The following is a 26,950-nucleotide window of genomic DNA, read 5'->3' as shown; positions in this document are numbered from 1 at the left end:
TCTCAAATGTAGCGTCCCGATGCTTCCATAGTCAGCTGCTACGAAATAAAAGTATGCCCCAGGTGAGGCTCGAACTCACAACCCCGGCATTGCTCACGGCTACTGCCTTATAAGTACTGTGCGCTAACCAATTGCGCCACTGGGGCTACAGCAGAGTGCTTTCAGTTAGCGGTGTTCACTTTGATGCCAACCTGTTGTGGCTACAGACCCGTCATACGACCGTCACCTGCGGCCATACTGCGTCTTTAGGACCTGTCTACGAATGCTTCATACGATTCTTGTTTTATATGCTACACTTACAAGCATGTCAACCGCTTGTCATCACCGAAAAAATGCAAAAAAACGGGCGCCTTGCATTCCGCTACCTGTCCGACAGCGACGGCAGATGTGTGGCAAGCTCTAAGCTGTGCAGGCGCTCCGTGGCCGAGCAGCTGGTGGAGAGATGCCTTCCTTGGCAGCTCCCTGCAGAGTGCGGAAGACCAGAGTGGCCGCGCCGCCGTTGTCAGTGGATGACATGCAATTGCCGAGCCACGGAGTACACGTTGCTTTGCGAAGTTCACCCGCCCCGTGGTACAAAACGCTAGCAGCGGCCCTGTGGCGCAACGGATAACGCGTCTGACTACGGATCAGAAGATTCCAGGTTCGAATCCTGGCAGGGTCGGCGTTTTGTTAGTTGCGGGCGCGTAGCTAGGCAGTGCATTCGAATGTCTCCACCTTCGTGGAGTGCAATGTTAATCCTGAGCATCTCGCAGCTGCATCTCGAGACGATCGCGGTAAATATCGCTTCGTGCAAGCGTCAGCGTAGCGTCAGTCGAGCAAAGTCGAGACAAGTCAAGCTGGGAGATGCTACACAGTTAATTAAACGGTAGGCGACGCAGACAACGCTTTTCCAAGTGTCCCATGTCACGCACCGAAGAGCGGCCGCCTCTCCGCACAGCAGAGTGGCGCAGTGGAAGCGTGCTGGGCCCATACCCCAGAGGTCCGTGGATCGAAACCACGCTCTGCTAGAATTATTCCTTTTCTTGGGTGCTTCGTGCTCGATCATTAATCTTGGGGTGCGCTGATTCAGCGTCGACAGCAAACCCTGTGAGTTGTGAAACGACGACGTCGTGTGCAGAATACGAGAAACACTGCCTAAGACGCAGACTTTCTTACGATTTTTTAGCGATTACGTTCCTTGATCACAACGGTAATGCTTTTTCGGGCCACACGTGCAGCTTTCGCGATATAAAAATCGTCTGTCCCCGGCGGGGAATCGAACCCCGGTCTCCCGCGTGACAGGTGGGGATACTAACCACTATACTACCGAGGAACACGCAGTCGTTGTCTCCAGTGCACGCACATTTATGGTTCTCGGGTACGTGATACATCTCAAATGTAGCGTCCCGATGCTTCCATAGTCAGCTGCTACGAAATAAAAGTATGCCCCAGGTGAGGCTCGAACTCACAACCCCGGCATTGCTCACGGCTACTGCCTTATAAGTACTGTGCGCTAACCAGTTGCGCCACTGGGGCTACAGCAGAGTGCTTTCAGTTAGCGGTGTTCACTTTGATGCCAACCTGTTGTGGCTACAGACCCGTCATACGACCGTCACCTGCGGCCATACTGCGACTTTAGGACCTGTCTACGAATGCTTCATACGATTCTTGTTTTATATGCTACACTTACAAGCATGTCAACCGCTTGTCATCACCGAAAAAATGCAAAAAAACGGGCGCCTTGCATTCCGCTACCTGTCCGACAGCGACGGCAGATGTGTGGCAAGCTCTAAGCTGTGCAGGCGCTCCGTGGCCGAGCAGCTGGTGGAGAGATGCCTTCCTTGGCAGCTCCCTGCAGAGTGCGGAAGACCAGAGTGGCCGCGCCGCCGTTGTCAGTGGATGACATGCAATTGCCGAGCCACGGAGTACACGTTGCTTTGCGAAGTTCACCCGCCCCGTGGTACAAAACGCTAGCAGCGGCCCTGTCAATTACCGCTTGAGACGCGGCAGCGTGCGGACGTTCGGAGCGCTCAGTGTCACTTGCTTTGTTTACGTTGCATTTGTGCTTTCTGTTTCACGTGATTGTGCGTTGTTGTGTGTTAGTGTCATTGTTTTCAGTGTTTTGCTGTATGCAGTTAGCCCATTTGGGTTAATTTGCACGATGGTTCCCACGATTCCAAGGAAAAATACCCTGCAGTTCGAGTTTGACAAGGCTACGCGATCAGTTCAGCCAAGTTCGCTGGAAGTTCATGAATGGATCGTCGATACAATAGGCATAACCACTGATCAAGTTCACACTGCCTACTACGACCTGGATTTGTACTGCTTTTTCGTGAAGCTCCTGAATCCCCTCCTACTGGAACGACTTTTGCAGAAACATGGCGGCGGCGTCGAGTTCCGGCATCGCGATGGCACTGTGAGTACTGTCCAAGTTACTAACGCGGATGTCGAGATCTCTAACGTGCGTATTTACAACCTGCCCCCTGAAGTAGACAATTGTTTCTTAAAAGATGTGCTCACGAAATATGGCGAAGTGCGTAACATTAGACTTGAAAAGTGGTCCAGGCAACATAAGTTGCAATGTTTTTCTGGCATCAGATCGGTTGAGATGCAAGTTAAAGTCAACATCCCCTCCCATGTATTTGTTTGTGGGTATAAGGTGCAGGTTACATATTCTGGGCAAGCTTCTACGTGTTTTCACTGCAATGAAAGTGGTCATTTACGGCAAAATTGCCCTCAAAGAATGACCGTCTTAAAGCCTACTTTCCAACAACGTAAGAGGCTCACTTTAGCTGATTTAGTGACAGGCACCCAATTACCAAGTAATGGGCCGTCCCTTTCCACTGACACTGTGACTGTACATGAAAAACCTTTTGACGACGAGTTCCCTGCTATTCCTCTTGCGAAGGGCGGGGATCAGAACCCTCTCGCCCGTCCCGTCACTGCGGTAGCGTCCAAGAGACGTCGAACGTGCGACAGTAGTAGTTCGGATGATGGCGTCTCTGTACCGGTACCACCTGCCACACTTGATATCAAACAACCGGCAGGCGACATTGAGCTTTCGCAAGACGCTATACCAGAATCAAGTGTTGATGTTAATACTTCTTCGCCCGATGACGGTAGTGCTACGTCCCAGGTTGGTTCTTGCTTACCGTCCACGTTTGTCGAGTCGGTTCCCCAACAACCCGATAGTGAACCTCAGCACGTAGCCCACAGTGACGTCGACGGTGTGTGCGCAGGTCCCCAACTCGTATCACAGCCACGCGACACTGACAACGAACACGCTGACGAGTGTGTCAACACAGAGCGTGATCTCAGCCTTGCTTGTCAACAACCTGACCGGGAGAGTGTTTCCAAACAATCCCAACGTGTGGGTAAACAAGAACTTAGCGCGTCTCCGGAAGGACTATCCGGCGAGACGCACATGCAGGTTGCTGTAGCAGGGCAACCTTCCCAGGAGACCTGTGTCGATTCTCCGATGCCTCTTTCTGCGGAAAAAGTCGCAAGTGTCGGGAGGAACAAAAAGAAATTCCAACCGAACTTGAATGTACCACGCAGCAAACACAAACTGCAAGCCCTCTCGGATGCGAACGATGGTGATGGCCACTCTCCACCAGCTGGTTCACGAATGGATTGGTTTGCCGGTGACGATGATCCCGTTAATTTAAAGTAGCTCCGTCAATTCCATGGCGCAAGCGTACAAGTTCCTGAGTGTTAATGTTAACAGGATCACGTCTGAATTGAAACTTGCAGTCTTTAGGCAGTTCGTTTATGAGTCTGCCGCTGATATACTTCTATTGCAGGAATTCCTTGTTCCCGATCTGGTCATTCCCGGTTTCCACTGTATTACCAATGTTGCCTTCGAACTTAGCACTGGTACAGCCATTCTCGTGCGTGAAGGCATCCCCGTCTCAGACGTTGAAACACTGGAGTCGGGGCGTGGCATATGCTGCAAAATATTCGGCGTCACCCTCGTGAACCTGTACGCGCCCTCCGGGAGTGGACACAGGTCCGCAAGGACCGAGTTCTTTAAAGACGAACTAATTTACCTGCTTCGTAAAAATCCGACTGCCTTAATTTTAGGAGGAGATTTTAACTGTGTTGTACATCAAAAAGATCAGCGGCCGCATTTTAACTATTGTAAGGAGCTTCATGATCTGGTTTTACGAATGAATCTAAAGGATACGTGGGAACTCCTTCACCCTACCCTTGTGAAATTTACATACTTCACTTCCACCTCGAGCAGCCGCCTCGACAGAATATATGTGTCTTCTCAGCTCGGAGAACATGTTGTTGACTCAGAGGTCATTCCCGTCCCATGTAGCGATCACTGCGCCTACGCCGCCGTTATACAATTGGACAGACAACCCACCAAACATTTCAGAAGTCACTGGATGTTCAATATTTCCCACCTTCAGGACGCCGACCTCGAGGTACTTGTCACACGGACTTGGACTTTTTGTCTTCGCTCTGTCAATAGATACTGTACGAAAGTAGAGTGGTGGACGTCCTTTGCTAAACCAAAGTTGCGTCGGACTTTGATTTCGTACTGTAATACGCAATCAAGGGATGCAAAGAGGACCACCGAATTTTACTATTCGATTTTAAGGGAGCTCTACGACAAATCTAGCGTCAATAATAATTACACGGCTCAAATAAAGCAAATCAAGGCTAAGATGCTCAGTATCAAACGTAAACAGCTAGAAGGATTAAAAATCAAGTCAAAAGTCAACTCTTTTGTTCAATCTGAGACAACTTCCATGTATCATCTTATTAAGCATCAGACGAACCGTAGACGCTTATTTATAGACGAACTGGTAACTGATCACGGGGAACTTCTCACTCGGCAACCTGACATAGTCACGGCAATCCAGAGCTATTATCACGGCCTGTACTCGGACTTCCCAACCAATGATGGCTTGACTGCTACTGTACTCCAGTTGATGGACACGTCTGTTACTGAGGATGATAATCGTGACTTTCTGGCTGCGTTTAGTGTCGAGGAGTCTTTAGAACTTATTGTTAAGTCGCCAGCTAACAAAGCCCCAGGACTGGACGGCCTTCCCAAGGAGTTTTATCTTCGTTATTGGGATGTAATTGGTGTTACTTTTACAGAAATTTTAAATGAAATCATTGCTGGGGCGCCTGTTCCTGGTGCGATGAAGGAGGGTAAAATTGTCCTTGTTCCCAAACGCAAAGGGTGTAAGCGATTTGATAATCTGCGTCCGCTTACCCTGCTCAATTTTGACTACAAAACTATAGCCAGAGCTGTTAACACCCGAATGTCTCCGCTCATTCACAAAGTTGTCCGGCGGCACCAGGCCTGCGTGCCTGGACGGAATGCCATGTCTGCGATGTCTGAAATTCGGGACCTCATCTCCATTGCTTCAGTCACCAACCTGAATTGTGCGCTGCTTTTTCTAGACTTTCATAAAGCCTTTGATCATGTGAACCACCGATACCTTTTTCACATAATGGACAAAATAGGACTCGAGGCACGGGTGATAACAGTCCTTCGCAATTTGATATCTGGTATATCAGCGAGGATACAAGTCAATGGACAGCTGACGCAACCGATATCCATTCAGCGGGGTGTCCCCCAGGGCAGTCCACTCTCTATGTCACTTTTTGTGCTGTCACTGGAACCCTTCCTTCGGTCTCTTTATCACCAGTTGTCAGGAGTGTCAATCTCCGGTCACACATTCATAGTCCGTGCGTACGCTGACGATGTTGCCGTACTGTTACGCAGTGACGACGAGGTGATCCGTATTAAACGGGCGATCGACCAATATAGTGAAGTTTCTGGAGCACAACTAAGTGACCGGAAATGTAAAGTGCTCGATATCAGGGGTTTCGAGAGCTTAACTATACCGTGGGCGCATGTTGTGGAATCTCACAAACTACTAGGAATCACCTTGAATAGGTGCCCTCTCAAAATGGCGGCCTCCAATTGGAAGTCAGTGACGCATCTGATACACGGTACCATTGTCGAATGTCGCTGGCGTGCTGTGAACATTATCGAAAAAATCAGGATTCTCAATACCTACGTCTTCTCCAAGGCGTATTATGTTGCACAGTTCTTTCCCATTCCCAAGCTTCAGGCCAGAAAGATCATGCAGGTTGCCAATCAATTCATCTGGAAGGGAAACATATTTAAATTGTCCTCCGATACGCTGGCCAAGTCGAGAACTACTGGTGGGCTTGAGTTAGTTAACATCGCCGGGAAGGCAATGGCCTTGTACATCAAGCGGACCACGACTTTACTCCATGACAGCCACTGCACTGTTACTCAAAACTTGTTCCTCACAGTGCGTCCAGCGAGTGTGCGACCACCGATTGACGTCGGAAAAATCCATTACAAATTGAAACACATCAGAGAATTTTTCCTTCATGTTAGTTATGCAGATGTGGATGTTCTACGGCGACGACCACTGTCAACTCGGGACTTGCAACGTGAGTGGGAAAAGTCGGCGGCCCCAAATACAATAGAACAGAAGTATCCGACTACCGACTGGACAACGGTGTGGGCCAACGTCAGCTTGAAAGTACACTCTTCGGATGTTGCTTCAACCTGGTACAGGGTGGTAAATAACACGATTGCCACCAATGAAAAGCTACATGCAATTGGGTTAAGTGACACAAATCTCTGTCTCTGTTGTGGGCTCATCGATTCTCTGATCCATCGGTTTACCTGCGGTGGCCATGCACTGAATTGGCGATGGGTCAAGCAGAGGATCGCCGTACTCTCAAGGAGCGCGGAAGACAATCTGAAGCTGGATATCCTAATGCGTCCCGACAAAAAGTTTTACCCTGCCACGAAAAACAATACGGTAATGTGGATCCTGGGGCACTATGTTAACTATATCATTAATGTTCGTGGAGAGGACGATTTTATTAGTTTTCTAACCTACATGGAGCTGGCATACTGGAAAATTCAATGTGTCACTGACAGTAAAAAATTATTCGGCAACATGATGGACATCACTTTTGAGAAACATGGCATAGGATGACCACATTGGCCGATGGAAGCCAGTCAAGAAGAAATGTATTCTGTTTTATTTCTATATTTCTTTTTTCTTAAGTTATACTTTCTGTTATACCTGGTCAATGTATTTCTTTTCAATAGTCTCCCTTTCCTTGTTGCTTATTCATGACAATTTCACACCTCTAATGGAAGAGGAATGTCTTTGGATATGGACCAAAACACACAAACGACACACGACAAAGAAGAAATGTTTATTTACAAATGTGTCAGCACTGTATACCTCGGAGCAGAGGGTTAACAACTCTAACCGACAAAATAATTATATAACAGCAAAGATAAGAAACACAGGTTTATAACAAGTGTCTGCTTGCAGGAGTGCGTCAGGGAAGGGTGGGGGGAGCCATCGCGGGCAGGCCTCGGGTTTCGACCCCTGCCCGCCTTGTCTCCACCTGCAAGGACCTGACCACTCTCCGTTTGCTTCACACAAGAGTCAGGCACAAAAAAAAAAAAAAAAAAAAAAAAAAAAAAAAAAAAAAAAAAAAAAAAAAAAAAAAAAAAAGCTCAGTTGGGAAAATTAACAAAAAAAAAAAAAAAAAAAAAAAAAAAAAAAAAGTGGCGCAACGGATAACGCGTCTGACTACGGATCAGAAGATTCCAGGTTCGAATCCTGGCAGGGTCGGCGTTTTGTTAGTTGCGGGCGCGTAGCTAGGCAGTGCATTCGAATGTCTCCACCTTCGTGGAGTGCAATGTTAATCCTGAGCATCTCGCAGCTGCATCTCGAGACGATCGCGGTAAATATCGCTTCGTGCAAGCGTCAGCGTAGCGTCAGTCGAGCAAAGTCGAGACAAGTGAAGCTGGGAGATGCTACACAGTTAATTAAACGGTAGGCGACGCAGACAACGCTTTTCCAAGTGTCCCATGTCACGCACCGAAGAGCGGCCGCCTCTCCGCACAGCAGAGTGGCGCAGTGGAAGCGTGCTGGGCCCATACCCCAGAGGTCCGTGGATCGAAACCACGCTCTGCTAGAATTATTCCTTTTCTTGGGTGCTTCGTGCTCGATCATTAATCTTGGGGTGCGCTGATTCAGCGTCGACAGCAAACCCTGTGAGTTGTGAAACGACGACGTCGTGTGCAGAATACGAGAAACACTGCCTAAGACGCAGACTTTCTTACGATTTTTTAGCGATTACGTTCCTTGATCACAACGGTAATGCTTTTTCGGGCCACACGTGCAGCTTTCGCGATATAAAAATCGTCTGTCCCCGGCGGGGAATCGAACCCCGGTCTCCCGCGTGACAGGTGGGGATACTAACCACTATACTACCGAGGAACACGCAGTCGTTGTCTACAGTGCACGCACATTTATGGTTCTCGGGTACGTGATACATCTCAAATGTAGCGTCCCGATGCTTCCATAGTCAGCTGCTACGAAATAAAAGTATGCCCCAGGTGAGGCTCGAACTCACAACCCCGGCATTGCTCACGGCTACTGCCTTATAAGTACTGTGCGCTAACCAATTGCGCCACTGGGGCTACAGCAGAGTGCTTTCAGTTAGCGGTGTTCACTTTGATGCCAACCTGTTGTGGCTACAGACCCGTCATACGACCGTCACCTGCGGCCATACTGCGACTTTAGGACCTGTCTACGAATGCTTCATACGATTCTTGTTTTATATGCTACACTTACAAGCATGTCAACCGCTTGTCATCACCGAAAAAATGCAAAAAAACGGGCGCCTTGCATTCCGCTACCTGTCCGACAGCGACGGCAGATGTGTGGCAAGCTCTAAGCTGTGCAGGCGCTCCGTGGCCGAGCAGCTGGTGGAGAGATGCCTTCCTTGGCAGCTCCCTGCAGAGTGCGGAAGACCAGAGTGGCCGCGCCGCCGTTGTCAGTGGATGACATGCAATTGCCGAGCCACGGAGTACACGTTGCTTTGCGAAGTTCACCCGCCCCGTGGTACAAAACGCTAGCAGCGGCCCTGTGGCGCAACGGATAACGCGTCTGACTACGGATCAGAAGATTCCAGGTTCGAATCCTGGCAGGGTCGGCGTTTTGTTGGTTGCGGGCGCGTAGCTAGGCAGTGCATTCGAATGTCTCCACCTTCGTGGAGTGCAATGTTAATCCTGAGCATCTCGCAGCTGCATCTCGAGACGATCGCGGTAAATATCGCTTCGTGCAAGCGTCAGCGTAGCGTCAGTCGAGCAAAGTCGAGACAAGTCAAGCTGGGAGATGCTACACAGTTAATTAAACGGTAGGCGACGCAGACAACGCTTTTCCAAGTGTCCCATGTCACGCACCGAAGAGCGGCCGCCTCTCCGCACAGCAGAGTGGCGCAGTGGAAGCGTGCTGGGCCCATACCCCAGAGGTCCGTGGATCGAAACCACGCTCTGCTAGAATTATTCCTTTTCTTGGGTGCTTCGTGCTCGATCATTAATCTTGGGGTGCGCTGATTCAGCGTCGACAGCAAACCCTGTGAGTTGTGAAACGACGACGTCGTGTGCAGAATACGAGAAACACTGCCTAAGACGCAGACTTTCTTACGATTTTTTAGCGATTACGTTCCTTGATCACAACGGTAATGCTTTTTCGGGCCACACGTGCAGCTTTCGCGATATAAAAATCGTCTGTCCCCGGCGGGGAATCGAACCCCGGTCTCCCGCGTGACATGTGGGGATACTAACCACTATACTACCGAGGAACACGCAGTCGTTGTCTCCAGTGCACGCACATTTATGGTTCTCGGGTACGTGATACATCTCAAATGTAGCGTCCCGATGCTTCCATAGTCAGCTGCTACGAAATAAAAGTATGCCCCAGGTGAGGCTCGAACTCACAACCCCGGCATTGCTCACGGCTACTGCCTTATAAGTACTGTGCGCTAACCAATTGCGCCACTGGGGCTACAGCAGAGTGCTTTCAGTTAGCGGTGTTCACTTTGATGCCAACCTGTTGTGGCTACAGACCCGTCATACGACCGTCACCTGCGGCCATACTGCGACTTTAGGACCTGTCTACGAATGCTTCATACGATTCTTGTTTTATATGCTACACTTACAAGCATGTCAACCGCTTGTCATCACCGAAAAAATGCAAAAAAACGGGCGCCTTGCATTCCGCTACCTGTCCGACAGCGACGGCAGATGTGTGGCAAGCTCTAAGCTGTGCAGGCGCTCCGTGGCCGAGCAGCTGGTGGAGAGATGCCTTCCTTGGCAGCTCCCTGCAGAGTGCGGAAGACCAGAGTGGCCGCGCCGCCGTTGTCAGTGGATGACATGCAATTGCCGAGCCACGGAGTACACGTTGCTTTGCGAAGTTCACCCGCCCCGTGGTACAAAACGCTAGCAGCGGCCCTGTGGCGCAACGGATAACGCGTCTGACTACGGATCAGAAGATTCCAGGTTCGAATCCTGGCAGGGTCGGCGTTTTGTTGGTTGCGGGCGCGTAGCTAGGCAGTGCATTCGAATGTCTCCACCTTCGTGGAGTGCAATGTTAATCCTGAGCATCTCGCAGCTGCATCTCGAGACGATCGCGGTAAATATCGCTTCGTGCAAGCGTCAGCGTAGCGTCAGTCGAGCAAAGTCGAGACAAGTCAAGCTGGGAGATGCTACACAGTTAATTAAACGGTAGGCGACGCAGACAACGCTTTTCCAAGTGTCCCATGTCACGCACCGAAGAGCGGCCGCCTCTCCGCACAGCAGAGTGGCGCAGTGGAAGCGTGCTGGGCCCATACCCCAGAGGTCCGTGGATCGAAACCACGCTCTGCTAGAATTATTCCTTTTCTTGGGTGCTTCGTGCTCGATCATTAATCTTGGGGTGCGCTGATTCAGCGTCGACAGCAAACCCTGTGAGTTGTGAAACGACGACGTCGTGTGCAGAATACGAGAAACACTGCCTAAGACGCAGACTTTCTTACGATTTTTTAGCGATTACGTTCCTTGATCACAACGGTAATGCTTTTTCGGGCCACACGTGCAGCTTTCGCGATATAAAAATCGTCTGTCCCCGGCGGGGAATCGAACCCCGGTCTCCCGCGTGACATGTGGGGATACTAACCACTATACTACCGAGGAACACGCAGTCGTTGTCTCCAGTGCACGCACATTTATGGTTCTCGGGTACGTGATACATCTCAAATGTAGCGTCCCGATGCTTCCATAGTCAGCTGCTACGAAATAAAAGTATGCCCCAGGTGAGGCTCGAACTCACAACCCCGGCATTGCTCACGGCTACTGCCTTATAAGTACTGTGCGCTAACCAATTGCGCCACTGGGGCTACAGCAGAGTGCTTTCAGTTAGCGGTGTTCACTTTGATGCCAACCTGTTGTGGCTACAGACCCGTCATACGACCGTCACCTGCGGCCATACTGCGACTTTAGGACCTGTCTACGAATGCTTCATACGATTCTTGTTTTATATGCTACACTTACAAGCATGTCAACCGCTTGTCATCACCGAAAAAATGCAAAAAAACGGGCGCCTTGCATTCCGCTACCTGTCCGACAGCGACGGCAGATGTGTGGCAAGCTCTAAGCTGTGCAGGCGCTCCGTGGCCGAGCAGCTGGTGGAGAGATGCCTTCCTTGGCAGCTCCCTGCAGAGTGCGGAAGACCAGAGTGGCCGCGCCGCCGTTGTCAGTGGATGACATGCAATTGCCGAGCCACGGAGTACACGTTGCTTTGCGAAGTTCACCCGCCCCGTGGTACAAAACGCTAGCAGCGGCCCTGTGGCGCAACGGATAACGCGTCTGACTACGGATCAGAAGATTCCAGGTTCGAATCCTGGCAGGGTCGGCGTTTTGTTGGTTGCGGGCGCGTAGCTAGGCAGTGCATTCGAATGTCTCCACCTTCGTGGAGTGCAATGTTAATCCTGAGCATCTCGCAGCTGCATCTCGAGACGATCGCGGTAAATATCGCTTCGTGCAAGCGTCAGCGTAGCGTCAGTCGAGCAAAGTCGAGACAAGTCAAGCTGGGAGATGCTACACAGTTAATTAAACGGTAGGCGACGCAGACAACGCTTTTCCAAGTGTCCCATGTCACGCACCGAAGAGCGGCCGCCTCTCCGCACAGCAGAGTGGCGCAGTGGAAGCGTGCTGGGCCCATACCCCAGAGGTCCGTGGATCGAAACCACGCTCTGCTAGAATTATTCCTTTTCTTGGGTGCTTCGTGCTCGATCATTAATCTTGGGGTGCGCTGATTCAGCGTCGACAGCAAACCCTGTGAGTTGTGAAACGACGACGTCGTGTGCAGAATACGAGAAACACTGCCTAAGACGCAGACTTTCTTACGATTTTTTAGCGATTACGTTCCTTGATCACAACGGTAATGCTTTTTCGGGCCACACGTGCAGCTTTCGCGATATAAAAATCGTCTGTCCCCGGCGGGGAATCGAACCCCGGTCTCCCGCGTGACAGGTGGGGATACTAACCACTATACTACCGAGGAACACGCAGTCGTTGTCTCCAGTGCACGCACATTTATGGTTCTCGGGTACGTGATACATCTCAAATGTAGCGTCCCGATGCTTCCATAGTCAGCTGCTACGAAATAAAAGTATGCCCCAGGTGAGGCTCGAACTCACAACCCCGGCATTGCTCACGGCTACTGCCTTATAAGTACTGTGCGCTAACCAATTGCGCCACTGGGGCTACAGCAGAGTGCTTTCAGTTAGCGGTGTTCACTTTGATGCCAACCTGTTGTGGCTACAGACCCGTCATACGACCGTCACCTGCGGCCATACTGCGACTTTAGGACCTGTCTACGAATGCTTCATACGATTCTTGTTTTATATGCTACACTTACAAGCATGTCAACCGCTTGTCATCACCGAAAAAATGCAAAAAAACGGGCGCCTTGCATTCCGCTACCTGTCCGACAGCGACGGCAGATGTGTGGCAAGCTCTAAGCTGTGCAGGCGCTCCGTGGCCGAGCAGCTGGTGGAGAGATGCCTTCCTTGGCAGCTCCCTGCAGAGTGCGGAAGACCAGAGTGGCCGCGCCGCCGTTGTCAGTGGATGACATGCAATTGCCGAGCCACGGAGTACACGTTGCTTTGCGAAGTTCACCCGCCCCGTGGTACAAAACGCTAGCAGCGGCCCTGTGGCGCAACGGATAACGCGTCTGACTACGGATCAGAAGATTCCAGGTTCGAATCCTGGCAGGGTCGGCGTTTTGTTGGTTGCGGGCGCGTAGCTAGGCAGTGCATTCGAATGTCTCCACCTTCGTGGAGTGCAATGTTAATCCTGAGCATCTCGCAGCTGCATCTCGAGACGATCGCGGTAAATATCGCTTCGTGCAAGCGTCAGCGTAGCGTCAGTCGAGCAAAGTCGAGACAAGTCAAGCTGGGAGATGCTACACAGTTAATTAAACGGTAGGCGACGCAGACAACGCTTTTCCAAGTGTCCCATGTCACGCACCGAAGAGCGGCCGCCTCTCCGCACAGCAGAGTGGCGCAGTGGAAGCGTGCTGGGCCCATACCCCAGAGGTCCGTGGATCGAAACCACGCTCTGCTAGAATTATTCCTTTTCTTGGGTGCTTCGTGCTCGATCATTAATCTTGGGGTGCGCTGATTCAGCGTCGACAGCAAACCCTGTGAGTTGTGAAACGACGACGTCGTGTGCAGAATACGAGAAACACTGCCTAAGACGCAGACTTTCTTACGATTTTTTAGCGATTACGTTCCTTGATCACAACGGTAATGCTTTTTCGGGCCACACGTGCAGCTTTCGCGATATAAAAATCGTCTGTCCCCGGCGGGGAATCGAACCCCGGTCTCCCGCGTGACAGGTGGGGATACTAACCACTATACTACCGAGGAACACGCAGTCGTTGTCTACAGTGCACGCACATTTATGGTTCTCGGGTACGTGATACATCTCAAATGTAGCGTCCCGATGCTTCCATAGTCAGCTGCTACGAAATAAAAGTATGCCCCAGGTGAGGCTCGAACTCACAACCCCGGCATTGCTCACGGCTACTGCCTTATAAGTACTGTGCGCTAACCAATTGCGCCACTGGGGCTACAGCAGAGTGCTTTCAGTTAGCGGTGTTCACTTTGATGCCAACCTGTTGTGGCTACAGACCCGTCATACGACCGTCACCTGCGGCCATACTGCGACTTTAGGACCTGTCTACGAATGCTTCATACGATTCTTGTTTTATATGCTACACTTACAAGCATGTCAACCGCTTGTCATCACCGAAAAAATGCAAAAAAACGGGCGCCTTGCATTCCGCTACCTGTCCGACAGCGACGGCAGATGTGTGGCAAGCTCTAAGCTGTGCAGGCGCTCCGTGGCCGAGCAGCTGGTGGAGAGATGCCTTCCTTGGCAGCTCCCTGCAGAGTGCGGAAGACCAGAGTGGCCGCGCCGCCGTTGTCAGTGGATGACATGCAATTGCCGAGCCACGGAGTACACGTTGCTTTGCGAAGTTCACCCGCCCCGTGGTACAAAACGCTAGCAGCGGCCCTGTGGCGCAACGGATAACGCGTCTGACTACGGATCAGAAGATTCCAGGTTCGAATCCTGGCAGGGTCGGCGTTTTGTTGGTTGCGGGCGCGTAGCTAGGCAGTGCATTCGAATGTCTCCACCTTCGTGGAGTGCAATGTTAATCCTGAGCATCTCGCAGCTGCATCTCGAGACGATCGCGGTAAATATCGCTTCGTGCAAGCGTCAGCGTAGCGTCAGTCGAGCAAAGTCGAGACAAGTCAAGCTGGGAGATGCTACACAGTTAATTAAACGGTAGGCGACGCAGACAACGCTTTTCCAAGTGTCCCATGTCACGCACCGAAGAGCGGCCGCCTCTCCGCACAGCAGAGTGGCGCAGTGGAAGCGTGCTGGGCCCATACCCCAGAGGTCCGTGGATCGAAACCACGCTCTGCTAGAATTATTCCTTTTCTTGGGTGCTTCGTGCTCGATCATTAATCTTGGGGTGCGCTGATTCAGCGTCGACAGCAAACCCTGTGAGTTGTGAAACGACGACGTCGTGTGCAGAATACGAGAAACACTGCCTAAGACGCAGACTTTCTTACGATTTTTTAGCGATTACGTTCCTTGATCACAACGGTAATGCTTTTTCGGGCCACACGTGCAGCTTTCGCGATATAAAAATCGTCTGTCCCCGGCGGGGAATCGAACCCCGGTCTCCCGCGTGACAGGTGGGGATACTAACCACTATACTACCGAGGAACACGCAGTCGTTGTCTCCAGTGCACGCACATTTATGGTTCTCGGGTACGTGATACATCTCAAATGTAGCGTCCCGATGCTTCCATAGTCAGCTGCTACGAAATAAAAGTATGCCCCAGGTGAGGCTCGAACTCACAACCCCGGCATTGCTCACGGCTACTGCCTTATAAGTACTGTGCGCTAACCAATTGCGCCACTGGGGCTACAGCAGAGTGCTTTCAGTTAGCGGTGTTCACTTTGATGCCAACCTGTTGTGGCTACAGACCCGTCATACGACCGTCACCTGCGGCCATACTGCGACTTTAGGACCTGTCTACGAATGCTTCATACGATTCTTGTTTTATATGCTACACTTACAAGCATGTCAACCGCTTGTCATCACCGAAAAAATGCAAAAAAACGGGCGCCTTGCATTCCGCTACCTGTCCGACAGCGACGGCAGATGTGTGGCAAGCTCTAAGCTGTGCAGGCGCTCCGTGGCCGAGCAGCTGGTGGAGAGATGCCTTCCTTGGCAGCTCCCTGCAGAGTGCGGAAGACCAGAGTGGCCGCGCCGCCGTTGTCAGTGGATGACATGCAATTGCCGAGCCACGGAGTACACGTTGCTTTGCGAAGTTCACCCGCCCCGTGGTACAAAACGCTAGCAGCGGCCCTGTGGCGCAACGGATAACGCGTCTGACTACGGATCAGAAGATTCCAGGTTCGAATCCTGGCAGGGTCGGCGTTTTGTTGGTTGCGGGCGCGTAGCTAGGCAGTGCATTCGAATGTCTCCACCTTCGTGGAGTGCAATGTTAATCCTGAGCATCTCGCAGCTGCATCTCGAGACGATCGCGGTAAATATCGCTTCGTGCAAGCGTCAGCGTAGCGTCAGTCGAGCAAAGTCGAGACAAGTCAAGCTGGGAGATGCTACACAGTTAATTAAACGGTAGGCGACGCAGACAACGCTTTTCCAAGTGTCCCATGTCACGCACCGAAGAGCGGCCGCCTCTCCGCACAGCAGAGTGGCGCAGTGGAAGCGTGCTGGGCCCATACCCCAGAGGTCCGTGGATCGAAACCACGCTCTGCTAGAATTATTCCTTTTCTTGGGTGCTTCGTGCTCGATCATTAATCTTGGGGTGCGCTGATTCAGCGTCGACAGCAAACCCTGTGAGTTGTGAAACGACGACGTCGTGTGCAGAATACGAGAAACACTGCCTAAGACGCAGACTTTCTTACGATTTTTTAGCGATTACGTTCCTTGATCACAACGGTAATGCTTTTTCGGGCCACACGTGCAGCTTTCGCGATATAAAAATCGTCTGTCCCCGGCGGGGAATCGAACCCCGGTCTCCCGCGTGACAGGTGGGGATACTAACCACTATACTACCGAGGAACACGCAGTCGTTGTCTACAGTGCACGCACATTTATGGTTCTCGGGTACGTGATACATCTCAAATGTAGCGTCCCGATGCTTCCATAGTCAGCTGCTACGAAATAAAAGTATGCCCCAGGTGAGGCTCGAACTCACAACCCCGGCATTGCTCACGGCTACTGCCTTATAAGTACTGTGCGCTAACCAATTGCGCCACTGGGGCTACAGCAGAGTGCTTTCAGTTAGCGGTGTTCACTTTGATGCCAACCTGTTGTGGCTACAGACCCGTCATACGACCGTCACCTGCGGCCATACTGCGACTTTAGGACCTGTCTACGAATGCTTCATACGATTCTTGTTTTATATGCTACACTTACAAGCATGTCAACCGCTTGTCATCACCGAAAAAATGCAAAAAAACGGGCGCCTTGCATTCCGCTACCTGTCCGACAGCGACGGCAGATGTGTGGCAAGCTCTAAGCTGTGCAGGCGCTCCGTGGCCGAGCAGCTGGTGGAGAGATGCCTTCCTTGGCAGCTCCCTGCAGAGTGCGGAAGACCAGAGTGGCCGCGCCGCCGTTGTCAGTGGATGACATGCAATTGCCGAGCCACGGAGTACACGTTGCTTTGCGAAGTTCACCCGCCCCGTGGTACAAAACGCTAGCAGCGGCCCTGTGGCGCAACGGATAACGCGTCTGACTACGGATCAGAAGATTCCAGGTTCGAATCCTGGCAGGGTCGGCGTTTTGTTGGTTGCGGGCGCGTAGCTAGGCAGTGCATTCGAATGTCTCCACCTTCGTGGAGTGCAATGTTAATCCTGAGCATCTCGCAGCTGCATCTCGAGACGATCGCGGTAAATATCGCTTCGTGCAAGCGTCAGCGTAGCGTCAGTCGAGCAAAGTCGAGACAAGTCAAGCTGGGAGATGCTACACAGTTAATTAAACGGTAGGCGACGCAGACAACGCTTTTCCAAGTGTCCCATGTCACGCACCGAAGAGCGGCCGCCTCTCCGCACAGCAGAGTGGCGCAGTGGAAGCGTGCTGGGCCCATACCCCAGAAGTCCGTGGATCGAAACCACGCTCTGCTAAAATTATTCCTTTTCTTGGGTGCTTCGTGCTCGATCATTAATCTTGGGGTGCGCTGATTCAGCGTCGACAGCAAACCCTGTGAGTTGTGAAACGACGACGTCGTGTGCAGAATACGAGAAACACTGCCTAAGACGCAGACTTTCTTACGATTTTTTAGCGATTACGTTCCTTGATCACAACGGTAATGCTTTTTCGGGCCACACGTGCAGCTTTCGCGATATAAAAATCGTCTGTCCCCGGCGGGGAATCGAACCCCGGTCTCCCGCGTGACAGGTGGGGATACTAACCACTATACTACCGAGGAACACGCAGTCGTTGTCTCCAGTGCACGCACATTTATGGTTCTCGGGTACGTGATACATCTCAAATGTAGCGTCCCGATGCTTCCATAGTCAGCTGCTACGAAATAAAAGTATGCCCCAGGTGAGGCTCGAACTCACAACCCCGGCATTGCTCACGGCTACTGCCTTATAAGTACTGTGCGCTAACCAATTGCGCCACTGGGGCTACAGCAGAGTGCTTTCAGTTAGCGGTGTTCACTTTGATGCCAACCTGTTGTGGCTACAGACCCGTCATACGACCGTCACCTGCGGCCATACTGCGACTTTAGGACCTGTCTACGAATGCTTCATACGATTCTTGTTTTATATGCTACACTTACAAGCATGTCAACCGCTTGTCATCACCGAAAAAATGCAAAAAAACGGGCGCCTTGCATTCCGCTACCTGTCCGACAGCGACGGCAGATGTGTGGCAAGCTCTAAGCTGTGCAGGCGCTCCGTGGCCGAGCAGCTGGTGGAGAGATGCCTTCCTTGGCAGCTCCCTGCAGAGTGCGGAAGACCAGAGTGGCCGCGCCGCCGTTGTCAGTGGATGACATGCAATTGCCGAGCCACGGAGTACACGTTGCTTTGCGAAGTTCACCCGCCCCGTGGTACAAAACGCTAGCAGCGGCCCTGTGGCGCAACGGATAACGCGTCTGACTACGGATCAGAAGATTCCAGGTTCGAATCCTGGCAGGGTCGGCGTTTTGTTGGTTGCGGGCGCGTAGCTAGGCAGTGCATTCGAATGTCTCCACCTTCGTGGAGTGCAATGTTAATCCTGAGCATCTCGCAGCTGCATCTCGAGACGATCGCGGTAAATATCGCTTCGTGCAAGCGTCAGCGTAGCGTCAGTCGAGCAAAGTCGAGACAAGTCAAGCTGGGAGATGCTACACAGTTAATTAAACGGTAGGCGACGCAGACAACGCTTTTCCAAGTGTCCCATGTCACGCACCGAAGAGCGGCCGCCTCTCCGCACAGCAGAGTGGCGCAGTGGAAGCGTGCTGGGCCCATACCCCAGAGGTCCGTGGATCGAAACCACGCTCTGCTAGAATTATTCCTTTTCTTGGGTGCTTCGTGCTCGATCATTAATCTTGGGGTGCGCTGATTCAGCGTCGACAGCAAACCCTGTGAGTTGTGAAACGACGACGTCGTGTGCAGAATACGAGAAACACTGCCTAAGACGCAGACTTTCTTACGATTTTTTAGCGATTACGTTCCTTGATCACAACGGTAATGCTTTTTCGGGCCACACGTGCAGCTTTCGCGATATAAAAATCGTCTGTCCCCGGCGGGGAATCGAACCCCGGTCTCCCGCGTGACAGGTGGGGATACTAACCACTATACTACCGAGGAACACGCAGTCGTTGTCTACAGTGCACGCACATTTATGGTTCTCGGGTACGTGATACATCTCAAATGTAGCGTCCCGATGCTTCCATAGTCAGCTGCTACGAAATAAAAGTATGCCCCAGGTGAGGCTCGAACTCACAACCCCGGCATTGCTCACGGCTACTGCCTTATAAGTACTGTGCGCTAACCAATTGCGCCACTGGGGCTACAGCAGAGTGCTTTCAGTTAGCGGTGTTCACTTTGATGCCAACCTGTTGTGGCTACAGACCCGTCATACGACCGTCACCTGCGGCCATACTGCGACTTTAGGACCTGTCTACGAATGCTTCATACGATTCTTGTTTTATATGCTACACTTACAAGCATGTCAACCGCTTGTCATCACCGAAAAAATGCAAAAAAACGGGCGCCTTGCATTCCGCTACCTGTCCGACAGCGACGGCAGATGTGTGGCAAGCTCTAAGCTGTGCAGGCGCTCCGTGGCCGAGCAGCTGGTGGAGAGATGCCTTCCTTGGCAGCTCCCTGCAGAGTGCGGAAGACCAGAGTGGCCGCGCCGCCGTTGTCAGTGGATGACATGCAATTGCCGAGCCACGGAGTACACGTTGCTTTGCGAAGTTCACCCGCCCCGTGGTACAAAACGCTAGCAGCGGCCCTGTGGCGCAACGGATAACGCGTCTGACTACGGATCAGAAGATTCCAGGTTCGAATCCTGGCAGGGTCGGCGTTTTGTTGGTTGCGGGCGCGTAGCTAGGCAGTGCATTCGAATGTCTCCACCTTCGTGGAGTGCAATGTTAATCCTGAGCATCTCGCAGCTGCATCTCGAGACGATCGCGGTAAATATCGCTTCGTGCAAGCGTCAGCGTAGCGTCAGTCGAGCAAAGTCGAGACAAGTCAAGCTGGGAGATGCTACACAGTTAATTAAACGGTAGGCGACGCAGACAACGCTTTTCCAAGTGTCCCATGTCACGCACCGAAGAGCGGCCGCCTCTCCGCACAGCAGAGTGGCGCAGTGGAAGCGTGCTGGGCCCATACCCCAGAGGTCCGTGGATCGAAACCACGCTCTGCTAGAATTATTCCTTTTCTTGGGTGCTTCGTGCTCGATCATTAATCTTGGGGTGCGCTGATTCAGCGTCGACAGCAAACCCTGTGAGTTGTGAAACGACGACGTCGTGTGCAGAATACGAGAAACACTGCCTAAGACGCAGACTTTCTTACGATTTTTTAGCGATTACGTTCCTTGATCACAACGGTAATGCTTTTTCGGGCCACACGTGCAGCTTTCGCGATATAAAAATCGTCTGTCCCCGGCGGGGAATCGAACCCCGGTCTCCCGCGTGACAGGTGGGGATACTAACCACTATACTACCGAGGAACACGCAGTCGTTGTCTACAGTGCACGCACATTTATGGTTCTCGGGTACGTGATACATCTCAAATGTAGCGTCCCGATGCTTCCATAGTCAGCTGCTACGAAATAAAAGTATGCCCCAGGTGAGGCTCGAACTCACAACCCCGGCATTGCTCACGGCTACTGCCTTATAAGTACTGTGCGCTAACCAATTGCGCCACTGGGGCTACAGCAGAGTGCTTTCAGTTAGCGGTGTTCACTTTGATGCCAACCTGTTGTGGCTACAGACCCGTCATACGACCGTCACCTGCGGCCATACTGCGACTTTAGGACCTGTCTACGAATGCTTCATACGATTCTTGTTTTATATGCTACACTTACAAGCATGTCAACCGCTTGTCATCACCGAAAAAATGCAAAAAAACGGGCGCCTTGCATTCCGCTACCTGTCCGACAGCGACGGCAGATGTGTGGCAAGCTCTAAGCTGTGCAGGCGCTCCGTGGCCGAGCAGCTGGTGGAGAGATGCCTTCCTTGGCAGCTCCCTGCAGAGTGCGGAAGACCAGAGTGGCCGCGCCGCCGTTGTCAGTGGATGACATGCAATTGCCGAGCCACGGAGTACACGTTGCTTTGCGAAGTTCACCCGCCCCGTGGTACAAAACGCTAGCAGCGGCCCTGTGGCGCAACGGATAACGCGTCTGACTACGGATCAGAAGATTCCAGTTCGAATCCTGGCAGGGTCGGCGTTTTGTTGGTTGCGGGCGCGTAGCTAGGCAGTGCATTCGAATGTCTCCACCTTCGTGGAGTGCAATGTTAATCCTGAGCATCTCGCAGCTGCATCTCGAGACGATCGCGGTAAATATCGCTTCGTGCAAGCGTCAGCGTAGCGTCAGTCGAGCAAAGTCGAGACAAGTCAAGCTGGGAGATGCTACACAGTTAATTAAACGGTAGGCGACGCAGACAACGCTTTTCCAAGTGTCCCATGTCACGCACCGAAGAGCGGCCGCCTCTCCGCACAGCAGAGTGGCGCAGTGGAAGCGTGCTGGGCCCATACCCCAGAAGTCCGTGGATCGAAACCACGCTCTGCTAAAATTATTCCTTTTCTTGGGTGCTTCGTGCTCGATCATTAATCTTGGGGTGCGCTGATTCAGCGTCGACAGCAAACCCTGTGAGTTGTGAAACGACGACGTCGTGTGCAGAATACGAGAAACACTGCCTAAGACGCAGACTTTCTTACGATTTTTTAGCGATTACGTTCCTTGATCACAACGGTAATGCTTTTTCGGGCCACACGTGCAGCTTTCGCGATATAAAAATCGTCTGTCCCCGGCGGGGAATCGAACCCGGTCTCCCGCGTGACAGGTGGGGATACTAACCACTATACTACCGAGGAACACGCAGTCGTTGTCTCCAGTGCACGCACATTTATGGTTCTCGGGTACGTGATACATCTCAAATGTAGCGTCCCGATGCTTCCATAGTCAGCTGCTACGAAATAAAAGTATGCCCCAGGTGAGGCTCGAACTCACAACCCCGGCATTGCTCACGGCTACTGCCTTATAAGTACTGTGCGCTAACCAATTGCGCCCACTGGGGCTACAGCAGAGTGCTTTCAGTTAGCGGTGTTCACTTTGATGCCAACCTGTTGTGGCTACAGACCCGTCATACGACCGTCACCTGCGGCCATACTGCGACTTTAGGACCTGTCTACGAATGCTTCATACGATTCTTGTTTTATATGCTACACTTACAAGCATGTCAACCGCTTGTCATCACCGAAAAAATGCAAAAAAACGGGCGCCTTGCATTCCGCTACCTGTCCGACAGCGACGGCAGATGTGTGGCAAGCTCTAAGCTGTGCAGGCGCTCCGTGGCCGAGCAGCTGGTGGAGAGATGCCTTCCTTGGCAGCTCCCTGCAGAGTGCGGAAGACCAGAGTGGCCGCGCCGCCGTTGTCAGTGGATGACATGCAATTGCCGAGCCACGGAGTACACGTTGCTTTGCGAAGTTCACCCGCCCCGTGGTACAAAACGCTAGCAGCGGCCCTGTGGCGCAACGGATAACGCGTCTGACTACGGATCAGAAGATTCCAGGTTCGAATCCTGGCAGGGTCGGCGTTTTGTTGGTTGCGGGCGCGTAGCTAGGCATAGCTAGGCAGTGCATTCGAATGTCTCCACCTTCGTGGAGTGCATGTTAATCCTGAGACATCTCGCAGCTGCATCTCGAGACGATCGCGGTAAATATCGCTTCGTGCAAGCGTCAGCGTAGCGTCAGTCGAGCAAAGTCGAGACAAGTCAAGCTGGGAGATGCTACACAGTTAATTAAACGGTAGGCGACGCAGACAACGCTTTTCCAAGTGTTCCCATGTCACGCACCGAAGAGCGGCCCGCCTCTCCGCACAGCAGAGTGGCGCAAGTGGAAGCGTGCTGGGCCATACCCCAGAGGTCACGTCGGATCGAAACCACGCTCTGCTAGAATTATTCCTTTTCTTGGGTGCTTCGTGCTCGATCATTAATCTTGGGGTGCGCTGATTCAGCGTCGACAGCAAACCCTGTGAGTTGTGAAACGGACGACGTCGTGTGCAGAATACGAGAAACACTGCCTAAGACGCAGACTTTCTTACGATTTTTTAGCGATTACGTTCCTTGATCACAACGGTAATGCTTTTTTCGGGCCACACGGTGCAGCTTTCGCGATATAAAAATCGTCTGTCCCCGGCGGGGAATCGAACCCCGGTCTCCCGCGTGACAGGTGGGATACTAACCACTATACTACCGAGGAACACGCAGTCGTTGTCTACAGTGCACGCACATTTATGGTTCTCGGGTACGTGATACATCTCTAAATGTAGCGTCCCGATGCTTCCATAGTCAGATGCTACGAAATAAAAGTATGCCCCAAGGTGAGGCTCGAACTCACAACCCCGGCATTGCTCACGGCTACTGCCTTATAAGTACTGTGCGCTAACCATTGCGCACTGGGGCTACAGCAGAGTGCTTTCAGTTAGCGGTGTTCACTTTGATGCCAACCTGTTGTGGCTACAGACCCGTCATACGACCGTCACCTGCGGCCATACTGCGACTTTAGGACCTGTCTACGAATGCTTCATACGATTCTTGTTTTATATGCTACACTTACAAGCATGTCAACCGCTTGTCATCACCGAAAAAAATGCAAAAAAACGGGCGCCTTGCATTCCGCTACCTGTCCGACAGCGACGGCAGATGTGTGCAAGCTCTAAGCTGTGCAGGCGCTCCGTGGCGCGAGCAGCTGGTGGAGAGATGCCTTCCTTGGCAGCTCCCTGCAGAGTGCGGAAGACCAGAGTGGCCGCGCCGCCGTTGTCAGTGGATGACATGCAATTGCCGAGCCACGGAGTACACGTTGCTTTGCGAAGTTCACCCGCCCCGTGGTACAAAACGCTAGCAGCGGCCCTGTGGCGCAACGGATAACGCGTCTGACTACGGATCAGAAGATTCCAGGTTCGAATCCTGGCAGGGTCGGCGTTTTGTTGGTTGCGGGCGCGTAGCTAGGCAGTGCATTCGAATGTCTCCACCTTCGTGGAGTGCAATGTTAATCCTGAGCATCTCGCAGCTGCATCTCGAGACGATCGCGGTAACATATCGCTTCGTGCAAGCGTCAGCGTAGCGTCAGTCGAGCAAAGTCGAGACAAGTCAAGCTGGAGATGCTACACAGTTACTAAACGGTAGGCGACGCAGACAACGCTTTTCCAAGTGTCCCATGTCACGCACCGAAGAGCGGCCGCCTCTCCGCACAGCAGAGTGGCGCAGTGGAAGCGTGCTGGGCCCATACCCCAGAGGTCCGTGGATCGAAACCACGCTCTGCTAGAATTATTCCTTTTCTTGGGTGCTTCGTGCTCGATCATTAATCTTGGGGGTGCGCTGATTCAGCGTCGACAGCAAACCCTGTGAGTTGTGAAACCGAACGACGTCGTGTGCAGAATACGAGAAACACTGCCTAAGACGCAGACTTTCTTACGATTTTTTAGCGATTACGTTCCTTGATCACAACGGTAATGCTTTTTCGGGCCACACGTGCAGCTTTCGCGATATAAAAATCGTCCTGTCCCCGGCGGGGAATCGAACCCCGGTCCTCCCGCGTGACAGGTGGGGATACTAACACTATACTACCGAGGAAACACGCAGTCGTTGTCTACAGTGCACGCACATTTATGGTTCTCGGTACGTGATACATCTCAAATGTAGCGTCCCGATGCTTCCATAGTCAGCTGCTACGAAATAAAAGTATGCCCCAGGTGAGGCTCGAACTCACAACCCGGCATTGCTCACGGCTACTGCCTTATAATGTACTGTGCGCTAACCAATTGCGCCACTGGGGCTACAGCAGAGGTCACTTTGATGCCAACCTGTTGTGGCTACAGACCCGTCATACGACCGTCACCTGCGGCCATACTGCGACTTTAGGACCTGTCTACGAATGCTTCATACGATTCTTGTTTTATATGCTACACTTACAAGCATGTCAACCGCTTGTCATCACCGAAAAAATGCAAAAAAACGGGCGCCTTGCATTCCGCTACCTGTCCGACAGCGACGGCAGATGTGTGGCAAGCTCTAAGCTGTGCAGGCGCTCCGTGGCCGAGCAGCTGGTGGAGAGATGCCTTCCTTGGCAGCTCCCTGCAGAGTGCGGAAGACCAGAGTGGCCGCGCCGCCGTTGTCAGTGGATGACATGCAATTGCCGAGCCACGGAGTACACGTTGCTTTGCGAAGTTCACCCCGCCCGTGGTACAAAACGCTAGCAGCGGCCCTGTGGCGCAACGGATAACGCGTCTGACTACGGATCAGAAGATTCCAGGTTCGAATCCTGGCAGGGTCGGCGTTTTGTTGGTTGCGGGCGCGTAGCTAGGCAGTGCATTCGAATGTCTCCACCTTCGTGGAGTGCAATGTTAATCCTGAGCATCTCGCAGCTGCATCTCGAGACGATCGCGGTAAATATCGCTTCGTGCAAGCGTCAGCGTAGCGTCAGTCGAGCAAAGTCGAGACAAGTCAAGCTGGGAGATGCTACACAGTTAATTAAACGGTAGGCGACGCAGACAACGCTTTTCCAAGTGTCCCATGTCACGCACCGAAGAGCGGCCGCCTCTCCGCACAGCAGAGTGGCGCAGTGGAAGCGTGCTGGGCCCATACCCCAGAAGTCCGTGGATCGAAACCACGCTCTGCTAAAATTATTCCTTTTCTTGGGTGCTTCGTGCTCGATCATTAATCTTGGGGTGCGCTGATTCAGCGTCGACAGCAAACCCTGTGAGTTGTGAAACGACGACGTCGTGTGCAGAATACGAGAAACACTGCCTAAGACGCAGACTTTCTTACGATTTTTTAGCGATTACGTTCCTTGATCACAACGGTAATGCTTTTTCGGGCCACACGTGCAGCTTTCGCGATATAAAAATCGTCTGTCCCCGGCGGGGAATCGAACCCCGGTCTCCCGCGTGACAGGTGGGGATACTAACCACTATACTACCGAGGAACACGCAGTCGTTGTCTCCAGTGCACGCACATTTATGGTTCTCGGGTACGTGATACATCTCAAATGTAGCGTCCCGATGCTTCCATAGTCAGCTGCTACGAAATAAAAGTATGCCCCAGGTGAGGCTCGAACTCACAACCCCGGCATTGCTCACGGCTACTGCCTTATAAGTACTGTGCGCTAACCAATTGCGCCACTGGGGCTACAGCAGAGTGCTTTCAGTTAGCGGTGTTCACTTTGATGCCAACCTGTTGTGGCTACAGACCCGTCATACGACCGTCACCTGCGGCCATACTGCGACTTTAGGACCTGTCTACGAATGCTTCATACGATTCTTGTTTTATATGCTACACTTACAAGCATGTCAACCGCTTGTCATCACCGAAAAAATGCAAAAAAAACGGGCGCCTTGCATTCCGCTACCTGTCCGACAGCGACGGCAGATGTGTGGCAAGCTCTAAGCTGTGCAGGCGCTCCGTGGCCGAGCAGCTGGTGGAGAGATGCCTTCCTTGGCAGCTCCCTGCAGAGTGCGGAAGACCAGAGTGGCCGCGCCGCCGTTGTCAGTGGATGACATGCAATTGCCGAGCCACGGAGTACACGTTGCTTTGCGAAGTTCACCCGCCCCGTGGTACAAAACGCTAGCAGCGGCCCTGTGGCGCAACGGATAACGCGTCTGACTACGGATCAGAAGATTCCAGGTTCGAATCCTGGCAGGGTCGGCGTTTTGTTGGTTGCGGGCGCGTAGCTAGGCAGTGCATTCGAATGTCTCCACCTTCGTGGAGTGCAATGTTAATCCTGAGCATCTCGCAGCTGCATCTCGAGACGATCGCGGTAAATATCGCTTCGTGCAAGCGTCAG

General features: G+C 52.2%; 50 non-coding genes across 50 annotated transcripts; 26 read left to right on the top strand and 24 right to left on the bottom strand.

The window, feature by feature from the left end:
• Positions 1 to 54: 54 nt before the first annotated feature.
• On the bottom strand, positions 55 to 146 carry Trnai-uau (transfer RNA isoleucine (anticodon UAU)). The gene is given in 2 exon segments: positions 55 to 90; positions 109 to 146. It is a non-coding gene; the product is annotated as a tRNA-Ile (tRNA).
• A 442-nt stretch (positions 147 to 588) lies between these two features.
• On the top strand, positions 589 to 661 carry Trnar-acg (transfer RNA arginine (anticodon ACG)). Its single transcript has one exon. It is a non-coding gene; the product is annotated as a tRNA-Arg (tRNA).
• A 274-nt stretch (positions 662 to 935) lies between these two features.
• Positions 936 to 1,007, top strand: Trnam-cau (transfer RNA methionine (anticodon CAU)). Its single transcript has one exon. It is a non-coding gene; the product is annotated as a tRNA-Met (tRNA).
• A 233-nt stretch (positions 1,008 to 1,240) lies between these two features.
• On the bottom strand, positions 1,241 to 1,312 carry Trnad-guc (transfer RNA aspartic acid (anticodon GUC)). Its single transcript has one exon. It is a non-coding gene; the product is annotated as a tRNA-Asp (tRNA).
• A 111-nt stretch (positions 1,313 to 1,423) lies between these two features.
• Trnai-uau (transfer RNA isoleucine (anticodon UAU)) lies at positions 1,424 to 1,515 on the bottom strand. Its single transcript is given in 2 exon segments — positions 1,424 to 1,459; positions 1,478 to 1,515. It is a non-coding gene; the product is annotated as a tRNA-Ile (tRNA).
• Positions 1,516 to 7,917: 6,402 nt separating this feature from the next.
• Trnam-cau (transfer RNA methionine (anticodon CAU)) lies at positions 7,918 to 7,989 on the top strand. Its single transcript has one exon. It is a non-coding gene; the product is annotated as a tRNA-Met (tRNA).
• Positions 7,990 to 8,222: 233 nt separating this feature from the next.
• Trnad-guc (transfer RNA aspartic acid (anticodon GUC)) lies at positions 8,223 to 8,294 on the bottom strand. The gene has a single exon. It is a non-coding gene; the product is annotated as a tRNA-Asp (tRNA).
• Positions 8,295 to 8,405: 111 nt separating this feature from the next.
• Trnai-uau (transfer RNA isoleucine (anticodon UAU)) lies at positions 8,406 to 8,497 on the bottom strand. The gene is given in 2 exon segments: positions 8,406 to 8,441; positions 8,460 to 8,497. It is a non-coding gene; the product is annotated as a tRNA-Ile (tRNA).
• Positions 8,498 to 8,939: 442 nt separating this feature from the next.
• Positions 8,940 to 9,012, top strand: Trnar-acg (transfer RNA arginine (anticodon ACG)). The gene has a single exon. It is a non-coding gene; the product is annotated as a tRNA-Arg (tRNA).
• Positions 9,013 to 9,286: 274 nt separating this feature from the next.
• Positions 9,287 to 9,358, top strand: Trnam-cau (transfer RNA methionine (anticodon CAU)). The gene has a single exon. It is a non-coding gene; the product is annotated as a tRNA-Met (tRNA).
• A 416-nt stretch (positions 9,359 to 9,774) lies between these two features.
• On the bottom strand, positions 9,775 to 9,866 carry Trnai-uau (transfer RNA isoleucine (anticodon UAU)). Its single transcript is given in 2 exon segments — positions 9,775 to 9,810; positions 9,829 to 9,866. It is a non-coding gene; the product is annotated as a tRNA-Ile (tRNA).
• Positions 9,867 to 10,308: 442 nt separating this feature from the next.
• Positions 10,309 to 10,381, top strand: Trnar-acg (transfer RNA arginine (anticodon ACG)). Its single transcript has one exon. It is a non-coding gene; the product is annotated as a tRNA-Arg (tRNA).
• A 274-nt stretch (positions 10,382 to 10,655) lies between these two features.
• Positions 10,656 to 10,727, top strand: Trnam-cau (transfer RNA methionine (anticodon CAU)). Its single transcript has one exon. It is a non-coding gene; the product is annotated as a tRNA-Met (tRNA).
• Positions 10,728 to 11,143: 416 nt separating this feature from the next.
• On the bottom strand, positions 11,144 to 11,235 carry Trnai-uau (transfer RNA isoleucine (anticodon UAU)). The gene is given in 2 exon segments: positions 11,144 to 11,179; positions 11,198 to 11,235. It is a non-coding gene; the product is annotated as a tRNA-Ile (tRNA).
• Positions 11,236 to 11,677: 442 nt separating this feature from the next.
• On the top strand, positions 11,678 to 11,750 carry Trnar-acg (transfer RNA arginine (anticodon ACG)). The gene has a single exon. It is a non-coding gene; the product is annotated as a tRNA-Arg (tRNA).
• Positions 11,751 to 12,024: 274 nt separating this feature from the next.
• Trnam-cau (transfer RNA methionine (anticodon CAU)) lies at positions 12,025 to 12,096 on the top strand. Its single transcript has one exon. It is a non-coding gene; the product is annotated as a tRNA-Met (tRNA).
• Positions 12,097 to 12,329: 233 nt separating this feature from the next.
• On the bottom strand, positions 12,330 to 12,401 carry Trnad-guc (transfer RNA aspartic acid (anticodon GUC)). Its single transcript has one exon. It is a non-coding gene; the product is annotated as a tRNA-Asp (tRNA).
• Positions 12,402 to 12,512: 111 nt separating this feature from the next.
• On the bottom strand, positions 12,513 to 12,604 carry Trnai-uau (transfer RNA isoleucine (anticodon UAU)). Its single transcript is given in 2 exon segments — positions 12,513 to 12,548; positions 12,567 to 12,604. It is a non-coding gene; the product is annotated as a tRNA-Ile (tRNA).
• Positions 12,605 to 13,046: 442 nt separating this feature from the next.
• Positions 13,047 to 13,119, top strand: Trnar-acg (transfer RNA arginine (anticodon ACG)). Its single transcript has one exon. It is a non-coding gene; the product is annotated as a tRNA-Arg (tRNA).
• A 274-nt stretch (positions 13,120 to 13,393) lies between these two features.
• Positions 13,394 to 13,465, top strand: Trnam-cau (transfer RNA methionine (anticodon CAU)). Its single transcript has one exon. It is a non-coding gene; the product is annotated as a tRNA-Met (tRNA).
• Positions 13,466 to 13,698: 233 nt separating this feature from the next.
• Trnad-guc (transfer RNA aspartic acid (anticodon GUC)) lies at positions 13,699 to 13,770 on the bottom strand. Its single transcript has one exon. It is a non-coding gene; the product is annotated as a tRNA-Asp (tRNA).
• Positions 13,771 to 13,881: 111 nt separating this feature from the next.
• Trnai-uau (transfer RNA isoleucine (anticodon UAU)) lies at positions 13,882 to 13,973 on the bottom strand. The gene is given in 2 exon segments: positions 13,882 to 13,917; positions 13,936 to 13,973. It is a non-coding gene; the product is annotated as a tRNA-Ile (tRNA).
• Positions 13,974 to 14,415: 442 nt separating this feature from the next.
• Trnar-acg (transfer RNA arginine (anticodon ACG)) lies at positions 14,416 to 14,488 on the top strand. Its single transcript has one exon. It is a non-coding gene; the product is annotated as a tRNA-Arg (tRNA).
• A 274-nt stretch (positions 14,489 to 14,762) lies between these two features.
• On the top strand, positions 14,763 to 14,834 carry Trnam-cau (transfer RNA methionine (anticodon CAU)). Its single transcript has one exon. It is a non-coding gene; the product is annotated as a tRNA-Met (tRNA).
• Positions 14,835 to 15,067: 233 nt separating this feature from the next.
• On the bottom strand, positions 15,068 to 15,139 carry Trnad-guc (transfer RNA aspartic acid (anticodon GUC)). Its single transcript has one exon. It is a non-coding gene; the product is annotated as a tRNA-Asp (tRNA).
• A 111-nt stretch (positions 15,140 to 15,250) lies between these two features.
• On the bottom strand, positions 15,251 to 15,342 carry Trnai-uau (transfer RNA isoleucine (anticodon UAU)). Its single transcript is given in 2 exon segments — positions 15,251 to 15,286; positions 15,305 to 15,342. It is a non-coding gene; the product is annotated as a tRNA-Ile (tRNA).
• A 442-nt stretch (positions 15,343 to 15,784) lies between these two features.
• Positions 15,785 to 15,857, top strand: Trnar-acg (transfer RNA arginine (anticodon ACG)). Its single transcript has one exon. It is a non-coding gene; the product is annotated as a tRNA-Arg (tRNA).
• A 274-nt stretch (positions 15,858 to 16,131) lies between these two features.
• Positions 16,132 to 16,203, top strand: Trnam-cau (transfer RNA methionine (anticodon CAU)). Its single transcript has one exon. It is a non-coding gene; the product is annotated as a tRNA-Met (tRNA).
• A 233-nt stretch (positions 16,204 to 16,436) lies between these two features.
• Trnad-guc (transfer RNA aspartic acid (anticodon GUC)) lies at positions 16,437 to 16,508 on the bottom strand. Its single transcript has one exon. It is a non-coding gene; the product is annotated as a tRNA-Asp (tRNA).
• A 111-nt stretch (positions 16,509 to 16,619) lies between these two features.
• Trnai-uau (transfer RNA isoleucine (anticodon UAU)) lies at positions 16,620 to 16,711 on the bottom strand. Its single transcript is given in 2 exon segments — positions 16,620 to 16,655; positions 16,674 to 16,711. It is a non-coding gene; the product is annotated as a tRNA-Ile (tRNA).
• A 442-nt stretch (positions 16,712 to 17,153) lies between these two features.
• On the top strand, positions 17,154 to 17,226 carry Trnar-acg (transfer RNA arginine (anticodon ACG)). Its single transcript has one exon. It is a non-coding gene; the product is annotated as a tRNA-Arg (tRNA).
• Positions 17,227 to 17,805: 579 nt separating this feature from the next.
• Positions 17,806 to 17,877, bottom strand: Trnad-guc (transfer RNA aspartic acid (anticodon GUC)). Its single transcript has one exon. It is a non-coding gene; the product is annotated as a tRNA-Asp (tRNA).
• A 111-nt stretch (positions 17,878 to 17,988) lies between these two features.
• Positions 17,989 to 18,080, bottom strand: Trnai-uau (transfer RNA isoleucine (anticodon UAU)). Its single transcript is given in 2 exon segments — positions 17,989 to 18,024; positions 18,043 to 18,080. It is a non-coding gene; the product is annotated as a tRNA-Ile (tRNA).
• A 442-nt stretch (positions 18,081 to 18,522) lies between these two features.
• Positions 18,523 to 18,595, top strand: Trnar-acg (transfer RNA arginine (anticodon ACG)). Its single transcript has one exon. It is a non-coding gene; the product is annotated as a tRNA-Arg (tRNA).
• Positions 18,596 to 18,869: 274 nt separating this feature from the next.
• Positions 18,870 to 18,941, top strand: Trnam-cau (transfer RNA methionine (anticodon CAU)). The gene has a single exon. It is a non-coding gene; the product is annotated as a tRNA-Met (tRNA).
• Positions 18,942 to 19,174: 233 nt separating this feature from the next.
• Trnad-guc (transfer RNA aspartic acid (anticodon GUC)) lies at positions 19,175 to 19,246 on the bottom strand. Its single transcript has one exon. It is a non-coding gene; the product is annotated as a tRNA-Asp (tRNA).
• A 111-nt stretch (positions 19,247 to 19,357) lies between these two features.
• Positions 19,358 to 19,449, bottom strand: Trnai-uau (transfer RNA isoleucine (anticodon UAU)). The gene is given in 2 exon segments: positions 19,358 to 19,393; positions 19,412 to 19,449. It is a non-coding gene; the product is annotated as a tRNA-Ile (tRNA).
• Positions 19,450 to 19,891: 442 nt separating this feature from the next.
• On the top strand, positions 19,892 to 19,964 carry Trnar-acg (transfer RNA arginine (anticodon ACG)). The gene has a single exon. It is a non-coding gene; the product is annotated as a tRNA-Arg (tRNA).
• Positions 19,965 to 20,238: 274 nt separating this feature from the next.
• On the top strand, positions 20,239 to 20,310 carry Trnam-cau (transfer RNA methionine (anticodon CAU)). Its single transcript has one exon. It is a non-coding gene; the product is annotated as a tRNA-Met (tRNA).
• Positions 20,311 to 20,543: 233 nt separating this feature from the next.
• Trnad-guc (transfer RNA aspartic acid (anticodon GUC)) lies at positions 20,544 to 20,615 on the bottom strand. The gene has a single exon. It is a non-coding gene; the product is annotated as a tRNA-Asp (tRNA).
• A 111-nt stretch (positions 20,616 to 20,726) lies between these two features.
• On the bottom strand, positions 20,727 to 20,818 carry Trnai-uau (transfer RNA isoleucine (anticodon UAU)). The gene is given in 2 exon segments: positions 20,727 to 20,762; positions 20,781 to 20,818. It is a non-coding gene; the product is annotated as a tRNA-Ile (tRNA).
• Positions 20,819 to 21,260: 442 nt separating this feature from the next.
• On the top strand, positions 21,261 to 21,332 carry Trnar-acg (transfer RNA arginine (anticodon ACG)). Its single transcript has one exon. It is a non-coding gene; the product is annotated as a tRNA-Arg (tRNA).
• A 761-nt stretch (positions 21,333 to 22,093) lies between these two features.
• On the bottom strand, positions 22,094 to 22,186 carry Trnai-uau (transfer RNA isoleucine (anticodon UAU)). Its single transcript is given in 2 exon segments — positions 22,094 to 22,129; positions 22,148 to 22,186. It is a non-coding gene; the product is annotated as a tRNA-Ile (tRNA).
• Positions 22,187 to 22,628: 442 nt separating this feature from the next.
• Positions 22,629 to 22,701, top strand: Trnar-acg (transfer RNA arginine (anticodon ACG)). Its single transcript has one exon. It is a non-coding gene; the product is annotated as a tRNA-Arg (tRNA).
• Positions 22,702 to 24,014: 1,313 nt separating this feature from the next.
• Trnar-acg (transfer RNA arginine (anticodon ACG)) lies at positions 24,015 to 24,087 on the top strand. The gene has a single exon. It is a non-coding gene; the product is annotated as a tRNA-Arg (tRNA).
• Positions 24,088 to 24,360: 273 nt separating this feature from the next.
• Trnam-cau (transfer RNA methionine (anticodon CAU)) lies at positions 24,361 to 24,432 on the top strand. The gene has a single exon. It is a non-coding gene; the product is annotated as a tRNA-Met (tRNA).
• A 936-nt stretch (positions 24,433 to 25,368) lies between these two features.
• On the top strand, positions 25,369 to 25,441 carry Trnar-acg (transfer RNA arginine (anticodon ACG)). The gene has a single exon. It is a non-coding gene; the product is annotated as a tRNA-Arg (tRNA).
• A 579-nt stretch (positions 25,442 to 26,020) lies between these two features.
• On the bottom strand, positions 26,021 to 26,092 carry Trnad-guc (transfer RNA aspartic acid (anticodon GUC)). Its single transcript has one exon. It is a non-coding gene; the product is annotated as a tRNA-Asp (tRNA).
• Positions 26,093 to 26,203: 111 nt separating this feature from the next.
• Trnai-uau (transfer RNA isoleucine (anticodon UAU)) lies at positions 26,204 to 26,295 on the bottom strand. The gene is given in 2 exon segments: positions 26,204 to 26,239; positions 26,258 to 26,295. It is a non-coding gene; the product is annotated as a tRNA-Ile (tRNA).
• A 443-nt stretch (positions 26,296 to 26,738) lies between these two features.
• Positions 26,739 to 26,811, top strand: Trnar-acg (transfer RNA arginine (anticodon ACG)). Its single transcript has one exon. It is a non-coding gene; the product is annotated as a tRNA-Arg (tRNA).
• The last annotated feature ends 139 nt before the right edge of the window (positions 26,812 to 26,950 follow it).

This window comes from Schistocerca serialis, unplaced genomic scaffold, assembly GCF_023864345.2.
Source record: "Schistocerca serialis cubense isolate TAMUIC-IGC-003099 unplaced genomic scaffold, iqSchSeri2.2 HiC_scaffold_729, whole genome shotgun sequence".
In the NCBI taxonomy this organism is placed as follows: Eukaryota; Metazoa; Arthropoda; class Insecta; order Orthoptera; family Acrididae; genus Schistocerca; species Schistocerca serialis.
This window is presented reverse-complemented; position numbering and strand designations above follow the sequence as displayed.